The following is a 14,690-nucleotide window of genomic DNA, read 5'->3' as shown; positions in this document are numbered from 1 at the left end:
ACACAGGTCTTGTTCATTTAGAAGTCAATTTTCTCTTGGAATCTGACAGAAACTGAGAAGCTCTTTCTTAACAAGTACTATATATTTTTATCTGTATATTATATGTAGAGTTCTGTGAAAAAAAATAACAACATTTCAGTAATGTCTACAATACTAGAAAGCATAATAAATATTGTCATATAAGTACAGCTTATTTGCGTAGTACCAAATGTTTAATGTTTATCACAGATCATACGATCCAATAAATCAGCGCTTTGCATTTTCACAACAGAACCCAGATGTTAGCACAAACCAAAATTAATGTTATGAATACATACAGTACATCTATACAATTAACTCCTTGAAGGAATCAAATAACATTTGTTTGTGTCTGTGTGCGTGTACCGTTTTCCTTAATGCATCTGTGAAACTCTAGGATCTGGATCAACTGATGCTGAAATTATCTATTTTGATTTCTCATAGCAAATTACTATAATTATATTGTTTTTGTGTTATATTTCCTCTTGAATCTTTCCAGAGGGAACTGAAGTGTTGGGCTCTCTTAATTGACAACTCTAGAACGGTCTGTGAAAAAGCAAAGCTCACCTGTAGTGTTCAAAGGTAATATGCACATTCCTATGGGGGCTGAGAAGAGCACAGATGAATGTGAGAGAATGTATATCCTGACTGTACGACTGCACTAGCACGAGTGCTCGAGGTCATCTTTGTTGCGTTCACATGCTTGCAGCTCTGCATGACGGGAGTGTTGCAGATGTGCCCTGTATAACGTGGATACACAGAAGCTGCTGTGAGTGATGCATTTCACAAGGATTCACAGTATGCCAAAGAACCGCCAATGAACTACACTGGCAGGATAATTACAGAGGCCATTTAATTACCGATTGGACAAAAAGAGAGCTTTGTGATTTTTTGGGGGGCAATTTATTTTTTGATGATAACACCATTAAGTGTCCATTAAGAGAATCAAACACTCATTATTTCTAAAACAATTATATTCTAATTGAATAACTATATCCCAACCACGTACACGTACACACACATATGGAGTATTTAGAATGTATTGCTTTCCATGTATTGGCTTTGGAATTGTTTTACACACAAACAGTATATTTTTTGCAATAAATTGCTTTGGAATGAAATAAATGAAAATGTAAATGTAAAAGTTTTTTGTTTGTTTTTCTTCAATATTGTGCCATAGGCAACTAATTTTAGAGACTGCTACTTAATGCTGCTCAAACAGTGGCATGTAGATAGAGTTGTGCACAGAAGTCAAGTCACCTTTATTTATATAGGGCTTTTTACAATGCCGATGGTTTCACAGCAGCTTCACAATGTTAAACAGGAAAATAATGCAACAGAATTTGATTCGTCTGTACAGACGCTCTGGAGAAAAAGGTGATGTCATCCAGCTCATTTCAATTATCATATAGTGACAATGCGAGCAGATCAGTAATTTAGTTGAAAATTTAGTGTCCCCAACTGAGCAAGCCAAGCCAAAGGCGACAGTGGCAAGGAACCAAAACTCCATCAGGTAGCATAATGGAGAAAAATAAACCTTGGGAGAAACCAGGCTCAGTCGGTATGTCAGTTCTCCTCTGGCCAACGAACAAGCAGTATATGATTATGATTCTGGGAACATTACAGGTCAGAAGTCATATTAGATCGGAATATTTGAAAGATCGGAGTCATCACTCCGGAGACAGGTTTATTGAGTATGTCGTGTAGATGAGGTAATTATTAGATTGGAATATTCGAAAGACCGGAGTCATCAATCCGGAGACGGGTTTATTGAGGATGTCGTGTCGATGAGGCAATTATTAGATTGGAATATTCAAAAGATCGGAGTCATCACGGCAGAGACGGGTTTATTAGATGATGTCGTGTCGATAAGGCAATTATTAGATAGGAATATTAAAAAGATCAGAGTCATCATGCCGGAGACGGGTTTATTAGAGGATGTTGTATCGATAAAGCAATTATTAGATAGGAATATTCAAAAGATCGGAGTCATCACGCCGGAGACGGGTTTATTAGAGGATGTTGTATCGATAAAGCAATTATTAGATAGGAATATTCAAAAGATCGGAGTCATCACGCAGAGTCGGGTTTATTAGAGGATGTTGTATCGATAAAGCAATTATTAGATAGGAATATTCAAAAGATCTGAGTCATCACGCAGAGTCGGGTTTATTGAGGATGTCGTGTCGATGAGGCAATTATTAGATAGGAATATTCAAAAGACCTGAGTCATCACGCCGGAGACGGGTTTATTAGAGGATGTTGTATCGATAAAGCAATTATTAGATAGGAATATTCAAAAGATCGGAGTCATCACGCCGGAGACGGGTTTATTAGAGGATGTTGTATCGATAAAGCAATTATTAGATAGGAACATTCAAAAGATCGGAGTCATCACGCGGAGACGGGTTTATTGAGGATGCCGTGTCGATAAGGCAATTATTAGATAGGAACATTCAAAAGATCGGAGTCATCACGCGGAGACGGGTTTATTGAGGATGCCGTGTCGATAAGGCAATTATTAGATAGGAACATTCCAAAGATCGGAGTCATCACGCAGAGACGGGTTTATTGAGCATGCTGTGTCGATGAGGCAATTATTAGATAGGAATATTCAAAAGATCGGAGTCATCACGCGCAGACGGGTTTATTGAGGATGCCGTGTCGATAAGGCAATTATTAGATAGGAATATTCAAAAGATCTGAGTCATCACGCAGAGACGGGTTTATTGAGCATGCTGTGTCGATGAGGCAATTATTAGATAGGAATATTCAAAAGATCGGAGTCATCACGCCGGAGACGGGTTTATTAGATGATGTCGTGTCGATAAGGCAATTATTAGATAGGAATATTCAAAAGATCGGAGTCATCACGCGCAGACGGGTTTATTGAGGATGCCGTGTCGATAAGGCAATTATTAGATTGGAATATTCAAAAGATCGGAGTCATCACGCCGGAGACGGGTTTATTAGAGGATGTCGTGTCGATAAGGCAATTATTAGATAGGAATATTCAAAAGATCAGAGTCATCATGCCGGAGACGGGTTTATTAGAGGATGTTGTATCGATAAAGCAATTATTAGATAGGAATATTCAAAAGATCAGAGTCATCATGCCGGAGACGGGTTTATTAGAGGATGTTGTATCGATAAAGCAATTATTAGATAGGAATTTTCAAAAGATCGGAGTCATCACAGCAGAGACGGGTTTATTAGAGGATGTCGTGTCGATAAGGCAATTATTAGATAGGAATATTCAAAAGATCGGAGTCATCACGCCGGAGACAGGTTTATTGAGGGTGTCGTGTCAATGAGGCAATTATTAGATAGGAAAATTCAAAAGATCGGAGTCATCACGCCGGAGACGGGTTTATTAGAGGATGTCGTGTCGATAAGGCAATTATTAGATAGGAATATTCAAAAGATCGGAGTCATCACGCCGGAGACAGGTTTATTGAGGATGTCGTGTCGATAAGGCAATTATTAGATAGGAATATTCAAAAGATCGGAGTCATCACGCCGGAGACGGGTTTATTGAGGGTGTCGTGTCAATGAGGCAATTATTAGATAGGAAAATTCAAAAGATCGGAGTCATAACGTGGAGACGGGTTTATTGAGGGTGTCGTGTCAATGAGGCAATTATTAGATAGGAAAATTCAAAAGATCGGAGTCATAACGTGGAGACGGGTTTATTGAGGATGTCATGTTGATGAGGCAACATGTTAAAAAAAGTTTTTTTTTTTTTCATAAACCAAACAATATATATCCTGAACCTTAACACAGCGATAAAAATGCCCCAGGTTTGTCATATGGTATGAATTCCTAAACTTTTCCTATCTGTTATATTTTATAATATTCTGTTTTATAATATTCTGTTTTTTTATATTCTCTCTATATTTGTTCAGCACAGCTGCACAACTGCAGTAGTCAGATAGATGTCAAATATCTGCATTTATTTAATACAAAGTAGCGTTACAAAAAAATAAATAAAAATTGTGTGGAAAGCGTGAGGTTAAACCATTCCACCAGGCCATCACTTGGATGAAGATGTGCAGGTCTTCTGTTAACATTAGACATGGTCTTTAAGACCACTGCCATAAAGTTCTGGCTCTGGTCATTGTGGAGATCCTCTTCTGGAACCGGAACTGGAGAACATTTCCTCAAGTGGCTTTATCAGCTGCCATGTTGATACTCTGGTCAAAACAATAGTATAATTTGCGTGTTGATAGTGCAAGGCAAATAGTGTTAAATGTATTTGAACTTTTCCTTGTAATTTCAGTAGGGGATCATAGGCCACTGCTTCATAAAAAAAACATTCAGGTTTAACTTACCTTTTTTGCTGTCAGATGATGTTTCTTACAACGTTTACCACTGTGATGGTGTGACGGAATCATGTAGATAGAAAGAGGAATGAAAAGAAAGAAAAAGAAAACAACTTATTCAGAATTTTACAGAGATTTGATGCATTCAAATACAAAACATTTAGACTGGACTGACCTTTTATTGGTGTCAGATGATCTTTCTCACCATTTACCATTGTGATGACTGATGATGAACCATGGTGTGTGTACATAGTAAAAGTTATGCAAAGAAAGAAAAAGAGAAGATAATGTTTTAACACAAGTTATTACAGTATTGTTGATGTATTCATATAAAAAACATTCAGTCTGTACTTGCCTTTTTAGCTGTCACATGATCTATCTTACCACATTTACTAGTGACGGCTCAAACCGTGGCATGTAGATAGAAAAAAGTAATGCAAGGAAAGAGACAAGAACATTTTCAGAATTGTACAGTGATTCTGCACTTTAAAGCAAGTTAATACAGTTTTGATGTGTTCATATACAAAACATTCAGATTGGAGGGTCCTTAAAGGGATAGTTCACCCAAAAAAAAAAAATTCTGTCATCATTTACTCACCCTCAAGTTGTTCCAAACCTGTATGAGTTTTTTTGTTCTGCTGAACACAAAAGAAGATATTTTGAAGAATGTTTGTAACAAAGCAGATAGAGCAACCATTGACTACCATAGTAATTTTCCCCTACTATGGTAGTCAATGGTTGCTCTATCTGCTTTGTTACAAACATTCCTCAAAATATCTTCTTTTGTGTTCAGCAGAACAAAGAAACTCACACAGGTTTGGAACAACTTGAGGGTGAGAATGACAGAATTTTCATATTTGGGTGAACTATCCCTTTAAGTTTTGTTGCTGTCACATTATCTTTCTTACCATGTTTACCATTATGACGGCTCAAACCATGGCATGCAGATAGAAAGAGTCATGCAAGGAAATAAACAGACAAGAACATTTTCAGAATTTGACAGAGATTTGGACAAGTTAATACAGTTTTAATGATGCATTCAAATACAAAACATTCAGACTGGACTGACCTTTTGTTGGTGTCAGATGATCTTTCTTATCACATCATTGTGGCAGATCCAACCATGGCATGTAGTTGGAAAGAGTCGTGCAAAGAAATAAACAGAAGAACATGTTCAGAAATGCAGTGATTTCCCAGTGTAGGAAAGGCGTAAATAAAATAAATGCATGCACAGTGTGAGTGTTCATTTGATTCAGAATGGAAATAAAATAAAAAATTATAAGAAAGAAAAGTAAGAGTTCAGACCTTGAAATAAACCAATCAAAATCTCTTGAAAACGTGAACATGTCGACTCGTCCCAAACATTTCTATAACACTTTACTTTTCTTTTCTTTTTTTACACTTGAGGCTAATTAAAATATATCAGCACAGAAAATTAAACATAGGCTACAGGTTGCATCAGCTTCGACTGGTTCTGACTTTGTGGCATATTTTCTTTACATTTAATCGGTTAAACAACTCTGAACGATTCAATCGTTCAAGAATTGGACTGAATCGGTCTGAGCGGATCTCGGCACATCAACTCACTGCAACAAGAAGTTCAGTCTATTTTCGTTTCGCAGTAAGAGTGTGAGGAATTTACTGCTGGGCAGTGCTGGGTAAGTTACACAAAACAGCTGTCCACTAACATTACCAGTTATTTGAGTAGGCAAGTTTTCTAAACCCCCTATAAACACTTAAACCTGATTGTAACCAGCTTTGTGCAGGTGGTATGAGTATGCGTACCTGAGATGAGTCTCATACTCCGATAAATTGCACGTCTATGCAAAGCTTACAGTGGCATAAAGTTATTTTAGGGGACGTTTACATTTCAGATAAAGGCGTTTGTTTTTCTCCTCAACAAATTCCAAATAATGCCGCAAGCAGCACGTGTTCGTCGCGCGCCCTTTAGTTCGGCGGTCACGTGAAAACAGATGAGCATCATGTACTGTAGCCTATGAGCGCATTTCGTGCTCGAATTTGACACAAGTGTGAATATTTTAGAATGATTTGGTATTGTTTTATGTAATTGCAAACTATATTCATGTTCTAAATGACTTCACATTTTAAAAAGCTGAATCACATGACAACACACACAATTGTATTAAATTACAACTCAGACAAAATGTGCTTGCGCTCGCATGTGGTTTTATGCTGCCTTCACGTGCTATCGGAAATTTCCTAATTCCCACTTTAGAAGTCGTGATTACGAGCTTGTTGCATTCAAGTGCTTTGTTGTCGGAGTGAACAGGAATCATGGTGGACACCAGGTTATTCTTGCCTATTTATTGGGAAAATCTTATTAAAACCAACATCATTTGTAGTGTCCCATGCACCGACAACCATTCCAGATTTCTGTCCGCTTTCTGCTGGTTCTGTAATTTCAGTCAAATGCAGGCTATTTTCGCTGTGTACCAAACATACAATATGCTTCATATGATTACTCTTACATGTAAATATGCACTACATTAATGTCAAGACAAGACGACCTAGCTGTTTTGGAGAAAAAAAACCCCAATAAAATCACACCTGCCACAGCAGTCTAGTTCTCCCCGCCACCACGTTAAAGTTTATGACACGCCCATCTCGGGAATTGGGGTATCAAAATTATTTCCGAACTTCCCAGTGGTAAACACGACATCAGAGGGCGTTCATGTGCAATTTTTACCTAGGAAACTCGTATTTACGATAATTTCGATAGCATGTGAAGGCAGCATTATACAGTCCCTCCAGAAAAACGCGATTATGCGATCGCGTGATTTAACGCATAATCAGCCAAAGTCCGCATATTCATGCGGGGGCCGCATTTTTTCAAATACGCCGCACTTTCGCCGCATAAATTGCCTATTTCCGCGTGCAAAATATGCGGGGCTATCATGATTTCATAATCCCCGCATTTTCGTTGCAAAAAAAGTCATATATATTAGCAGAAAGTTGAACATTTTTCGTTTACTTCACACAAGAGCCGCCATTTCCGCCTATTGCCATGGGAATGTTTTGAAGTGACGTCTTCTTCTTCTTCTTTTGGTGTTTTATGGCGGTTGGCAAACCAACTTCCGGTGCATTACCGCCACCAACTGGACTGGAGTGTGAAGCACTAATAAAGAAAACAATAATCAAAAAAAAAAAAAAAAAAAACTTTTCCCCTATACTTCAAATTCTACAACCTACTCCTATTGCTTTGAGATACTTCATTATCGCACTATATATTTTTACTTGTTCTACTTTCATTCCCAATAGACTTTCCATACTAAATACTACCACACCCAATTTTCTTACTTTCCTCTTAAGTACTAACCTTTCTTTTCTATATTTTAAACATTTTATTAAAACATGTTCTATTGTTTCTGCCTGATCACAATAATTACATTTTCCCGTATCATGTTTTCCTATCTTAAACAAGGAATGATTTAATCGTGTGTGCCCTATTCTGATACGAGAAACAATCATATCCTCTTTCCCATTCCCAAAAACACTTCTTCCGTTTCCTACTTGCTTCTGAATACTATACAACTGTCTTCCCTTGACCTCATTATTCCATAGTTCTTGCCATTTATTGTTTATGAATTCTTTTATTTTACTTTTAACGTCATTTTTGCTTAACGTCACTTGCACATTTATCTCATTATGTTTTACTGCTTGCTTTGCTAGTCTATCTACCACTTCATTGGCCTCCAATCCCACATGAGCAGGAACCCACACAAACACTATTAAGCTTACACCATTTATTCTTAACAAACTTGCAAGTATTTCATAAATAATGTCTTGCCTTGATACTTTATTTCCACTTACAAGGCTTGTGATTGCTGCAACCGAATCAGAACATATAGCTACTAATCTCGGTTTTACGTCCTCTACCCACTGAAGTGCAACCATCATAGCAACTAATTCTGCTGCAAATACTGAGATATGATCAGTTATTCTTTTCTTGATACTAATTTGAAACTTAGGAATAAATACAGCAGCTGCTGTTCTTCCAGAGATAGGATCCTTAGACCCATCAGTAAATATTTGCACCCATGATGAGTAAGTCTGATCTAAATACTGCTTTGCTATAATATTCTTTTGGATGTCTTTCTCATTCTTAATTTTCATTTGAATTTGTAGGTCAATTATTGGCATTGGAAAAATCCATGGTGGTATACTGGATAATATCACAGTAGGGCTAACATCACAATCTTCAATACCTGCTTCTTGTACTTCTCTTTGCACACTCCATCCCAAGCTTTTAATGTTTTTATTCCCATGTTCCCAGCATTCTTCTAGTACTCCCTTCACTGGATGATTCTTTTTATGACCTTTTATATTAACCCAATAATTCAATCTTATTTTAAGTCTTCGAAGTTTTACCGGAGCAACCCCAACTTCTACCTGTAGAGCTGCTATAGGGGATGTTCTAACTGCACCACAACATATTCTTAGAGCTTGATTTTGTATTGCTTCAATCTTTTTTAGTGTAGTCTCGTTTGCAAAACCGTAAATTATACTTCCATAATCTAAACTTGATCTAATTAAAGTATTATATATTCTTTTCAACGATAATCTACAAGCTCCCCACTCAACCCCTGTCAAACATCTTAATATATTTACTCCTTTTTTACATTTCTTAATCAGATTTTTAGCATGTATAGCAAAAGTCATCCTGGAATCCATCCATACACCGAGATATTTGACTACTGGCACTTGCTCCAATTCCTGCTTATATAACTTTAACTTAACCTCTGGTATTTTTTTCCTTTTAGTAAAACATATAACCTGAGTTTTGGCCACAGATAATCTAAAACTCCAATTATTTGCCCACCCCTCCACTTCATCTACTGCTTTTTGAATACTTTGTATTACACGTGCAATATTACGTCCTCTTTTCCAAATTGCCCCGTCATCCGCAAATAATGCTCTTCCTACATCACCTTTTAAATTACAAAAAACATCATTTATCATAATATTAAATAAAACTGGGCTGCATACACTTCCTTGAGGAGTTCCGTTCTCTATCTTGTATGTCTCTGAATACTCTACTCCTATCCTAACTTGAATTGTTCTTTCAAGAAGAAAATCCATAATCCAATTATACATCTTCCCTCCAATTCCCATACATTTAATTTTTATTAAAAGTCCCTCTTTCCAAAGCATATCATAAGCTTTCTCTATGTCGAATAACACCCCTACCATTACTTCTTTATTAGCCTGCGCTTTCCTGATATCTGCTTCTAGGCTTAACACAGCGTCCATAGAATTCCGACCTGCCCTGAATCCACTTTGGTATGGTGACATAAATCCTTTAACTTCCAATATATAATTTAGTCTACGTACAATCATTTTTTCCATCAATTTACATAAATTAGAAGTTAATGCAATTGGCCTATAATTAATTGGATTGGACTTGTCCTTTCCAGGTTTGCCTATAGGTATTATTATTCCATGTTTCCATGAAGAAGGAAGCTTTCCTGCATTCCAGATCTTATTGAATAAATTTAGAACCACTTTCAATGATCTGTCTGATAAATGTTGTATCATTGCATAACAAATATCATCTCTTCCAGGAGATGTATGTTTGACTCCTCCTAAAGCCATCTTTAATTCATAAATACTAAAATCTGCATCTAAGGTGTCTCCAGTAGGGTTCCTTTTCATCAACACGTCTGGATGCTGACTCTTATTCTTATTTCTATTCTTTTTAATATCCTCTGTTACATTATCATCACTATGGACTTTAACAAATACTTTAGCCAGCATTTCAGCCTTTTCTTTATCTGCTACAGCCAATTTTCCTACATCATTTTTTAAAACTGGTATAACGTTATTTCTATATATTCCTCCCATTTTTCTAATTGATCCCCACATTTCACTGATATCAACATCTCCTCCTATTGAATTACACCAATCTCTCCAGTACTTCTTTTTAGCTGTTCTTACTATTCTTCTCACCTCAGCTAATGCTCTCTTATAATATATAAAATCTTCAAATAAATTAGTTTGTTTAATTTTCCTAAATGCTTTATTCCTATTTTTAACTGCGGTACTGCATTCTTCTGTCCACCACGGAACTGCTTTCCTTTTTTTACATGATCCCTTTTTACCAATAACTTTATCTGTTACCTCAAACAAAACTTTACATAGTTTCTCATTACACTCCTCTATATCCTCTATCAGGTTTAGATCTAATGATGTTATTTCTACTTCGCTTAAATACTCATACACTTCCCAATTTGCTTTTTTAAATCTCCATCTTGGTACTAAAAACACATTATGCTCCAATACACTTATCCCTACCTTACATAAAATTATATAATGATCACTACCCATAATATTTTCTTCCCACACATCCCATATACATTTATTTGCTATCTCTTCAGAAACCAATGTTAAATCAATTGCTGACCCAACTCCACGAACCAAATCTATTCTTGTGTTTCTGCCATCATTTAAACATACTAACCCATTACTGTCTAAAATTTCTTCTACTACCCCCCCATTATAATCATCACTACTACTTCCCCATAAAGTGCTATGTGCATTAAAATCTCCACACCAAATTACTTTAGTATTTCCTGACCCAATAACCTTCTCTAATTCCTTACTTAGTTTACTACACGGATTATAATAATTTATTATTCGAATAGTTTGATTCTCTGCAAATACTTCAATCACCACCAGCTCATATGCTTCAATCTCATTAATGACTCTGTAATCTATACCATTCTTAATAAAAGTGGCCACCCCACCTCCATTTCCTGACCCTCTATCTCTCCTTACTATATTATATCCTTGCAGTACAAAATTTAGATGAGGTTTTAACCACGTTTCTTGTATGCAAATTATATTAGGTTTCTTATCTTGTTGATCTATATACCTCTTAAATTCTGGTCCATTTGCAATAATACTTCTAGCATTCCATTGCAAAACCGTAAAAACCATAAATATTATGTACTTCCACATGAAGTTTGAACACTTGATTTGGTCATTAGCATGTCATTTATTTTTTCCAAAGTTACTCCAGCTACATTCAAGTATCTCTCTGCTGCCCTTATTATGATTTTAATTCTTTCTGTTCTACTTTCCGATTGAGCCGAACAATTAATCACTTCGGCCATAAATGACACGAATTCCATTTTTCCGATCACCAATTTATCCTCACTTGTCTTTTCCTGAACCAAAGAAATTTCATTGCCTTCCTTACTAACCACCTCTCCCTGTCTCTGCTCATGTCGTTTTGCTTTCTTTGCGGCTTCAGCATAAGTCAGCCCCTCCGCAATTCTCACATTCTGGATTTTCACCGCTTGTTTGTGAGCACTGCATCCCCCAAATCCAGCACTATGCTCATCACCGCAATTGCAGCATTTTGCCTTCACTCCTACGTCACATTTACCATATTCGTGTTCGCCGCCACATCTCGCACATCGTAAATTTCCTCTGCAAACCGCACTAACATGTCCATACTTCTGACACTTGAAACATCTTAGTGGGGGAGGAATGTAAGGTCTTACTTGATAACTTACATATCCTATTTTAATCCTCTCTGGCATTCTTTCTTCATCAAACTGAAGCATCACCGACAGACTATCCTTCCTTTCTTTGTTTTTACCATATTGGAGCCTTTTTGCTCCAACGACCTTGCTCCCTTCAATGGCGCTTTTAATTTTATCAACAGGTACATCAGTTGGAATTCCATAAATGACACCTCTTAACCATGGTTTCCTAGTCATCACTGTGCTTGACACCGAATATCCAATCATTGAATTAATACCCAGTGCCTTCTTTTGTTGTTTTTCGTCTTTGCACATAATAATCACATTTCCATCTCTCAGGGTCTTTGCATTATTTATTTCTCCTAACACTCTTTTCAGAGCTTTGGTCAATTTAATTGGGTTTAATGTCACTCCGGGTTCTCCGAATTTCATCATTACTTTAAATTCTTCCACTTCAATCCTACTCACGTGATCCTCCTTTCCACTATCCATAAGTGATCCTTGGCTATTGGTTTTCTTTCTTTTCCGCTTTGCTATTCTACTCCATTCATTCCCTCCAACACTCCCGCTACATGATTCATCCTCCATTTCCGGATCGCTACCGGAGCTACCGTCATTTCCTGCCATCAGTGCTCCAGTCACAGTCCAGTGTTGCCAACCGCCCAACCTGCACCCTCCAACCTTCCTTTGAAGTGACGTGATTACCCGACGCGAACGTCATCGAAAAGCTTCAAACCCCGTGGAGAAACCATAGATACCGGTGAAACCATGATGAAGCACAAACTCCCATTGGCCAACAAAAATAACAGCAAAAGAGCAAAGCAGTTTCCCTGTGTGCTGACTGATTTCAAAACACAGCATCATGAAGCTTTGAAGCGTTATAAATCAATGAGTCGATTCAGCGGTTTGAAGCGTTATGAATCAATGAGTTGATTCAGCGGTTTGAAGCGTTATGAATCAATGAGTCGATTCAGCGGGTTGGATCGCCAAAGTCACGTATTTCAGCAGTTTGACACGCGATCCGAATCATGAATCGACTCGATGATTCATAGCATCATGATGCTGTGTTTTGAAATCAGTCATCACTATTTAAGTCGTTATTTCGTTTTTTTTGCACACAATAACTATTATCGTCGCTTCATAAAGTTATTGTAGAACCACTGTAGTGAGAAGGACTTTGTAACGACGTCTTTAGTAGGCTACCTTTTATGGGTCTTGAGAGTGTACATTGTGCCAATGGAGGCCTTTCTGAGCCATCGGAATTCAACTAAAATATCTTAATTTGTGTCCAACAACATAAAGGGAAGTCATTAATGACAGAATTTTCATTTTTAGGTGAACTAACCCTTTAAGAGATTGCACTTTGTGCATTGGAAGCACTCAAATGTCTGTTTTGTATAGCGACATCTGTAAAACAGGAAGTTATTTATTAATTTTTTCAGAAGTTGTAGCATATTCCTTTTGTAAAGCTACAGAAATTGATTGACTAAATGTTTTGTAAATTTGAGCCATTATTAAGGTCTTCAATAAAACAAGATGAGAACTTAAATATTCCAGCACTTTCTGTGATGTAGTGCTTTTTTTCTCTTTCTCATCAAACCGCAGTTTTTGCAAGTTCCCGCAATTTTATCGCATAAAATTGCATAAATGTCCCGCATTTTTCATCGCATTTTTTAAGAAAACGTGCCGCATAATCAAGGATTTTTGCCCGCAACAATCACAAAAAAAAAGCCGCATTTTTCTGGAAGGACTGATTATAGCATGCAAAATACCACGCCGTTTTGGGATTACTCGATGACGTAATTACGCAACACGTAAAATTATTGGTTGAACCGATGCTGAATTCGCATAGTAGCCTACTCTTACTATTTCTGAAAGATGAAAGATGGTAAAAGTAGTAAGAATTGTATGCGGTTCCGGATTTGCCTGACTTCCCATCATGAGTCAGTTCAGTCCTGTAGCTTCAGATTGCAATTTTCAATCTAAACACAAGAGGGCATCAGAGCATCACTCTCAGCCCTTATTCAAAATGTAAATGGTTCGAAATTTATTTTCATCTGTGAAGTAAAGAACATTATTTAAAAGGACAAGTCAAATTATGTACATGTAGCATTCCAAATCATTGGTTTAGCTCTTGCAGCATTTTGCTATTATTATGATCATTAACTGATGTTTTGTCTCTGTATTTGCATAAACCCTATTCTCAGCTTGATCTGCACACATATTCTTTCCTTTATGTACTAATATTAAATGATAACCTTTTTAAGCAAACCGCAACATAGCAGCTTTAATTAACTCTGCTCAAAGGCTTGCTAATTGGCATTAAAAATTAAATTCCCCTTCCTGTTGTAATGCTGAAAAAAATAGTTTACACGAATGTGCAGTTGACACCGAGCCAAAGAGGTGAGAAGTCATAAATATTGATGGACCAGAAGTGCTGTGCTGGTTTAATTATCCATATGCGTGAATAGATTTTTCTGTTGTCTATATCACAGCCCTGTAAAATAAATCGGGAATTGACAAGGAACGTGAATGTGAAATATTTTATCGTTATGTATTAGCATCATTAAAAGTGGAATAGAGACAGTGGGCAGTACACTGCCAGTTTTGTTTTAATGAATGGAGTGACTCAGCTGTGTAGAAGAGGCTCATTAGCAGACTTCAGTCAGGGTCTTGTGCCCCAGGGCATAGTCTCTTATGTACAGCCTCCCCCCTGCTGGCTGAGCCAAATTTGGACGTGCTGTAGGACCAGGGGAAGCTATAGACAAAGATATATAGCCACTAAACCCTAAGTGCGAGACAGTTATGCTCTTTCATGCAGGTCAGCGGATAATTTAATTTA

The 14,690-nt window shown here is 37.1% G+C and overlaps 1 long non-coding RNA gene across 1 annotated transcript; it reads right to left on the bottom strand.

Annotated features, from left to right (window-relative positions):
• Positions 1 to 3,684: 3,684 nt before the first annotated feature.
• On the bottom strand, positions 3,685 to 7,383 carry LOC307134329. The gene is made up of 4 exons (XR_013817539.1): positions 4,696 to 7,383; positions 4,516 to 4,563; positions 4,350 to 4,389; positions 3,685 to 4,211 (listed from the first exon to the last, which is right to left on the bottom strand). It is a non-coding gene; the product is annotated as an uncharacterized lncRNA (long non-coding RNA).
• Positions 7,384 to 14,690: the final 7,307 nt, after the last annotated feature.

Source organism: Gobio gobio (genome assembly GCF_949357685.1).
Source record: "Gobio gobio genome assembly, chromosome: 11".
NCBI classification, from domain to species: Eukaryota; Metazoa; Chordata; class Actinopteri; order Cypriniformes; family Gobionidae; genus Gobio; species Gobio gobio.
Note: the sequence above shows the minus strand (reverse complement) of the source record. Positions and strands in the feature narration are given on the sequence as shown.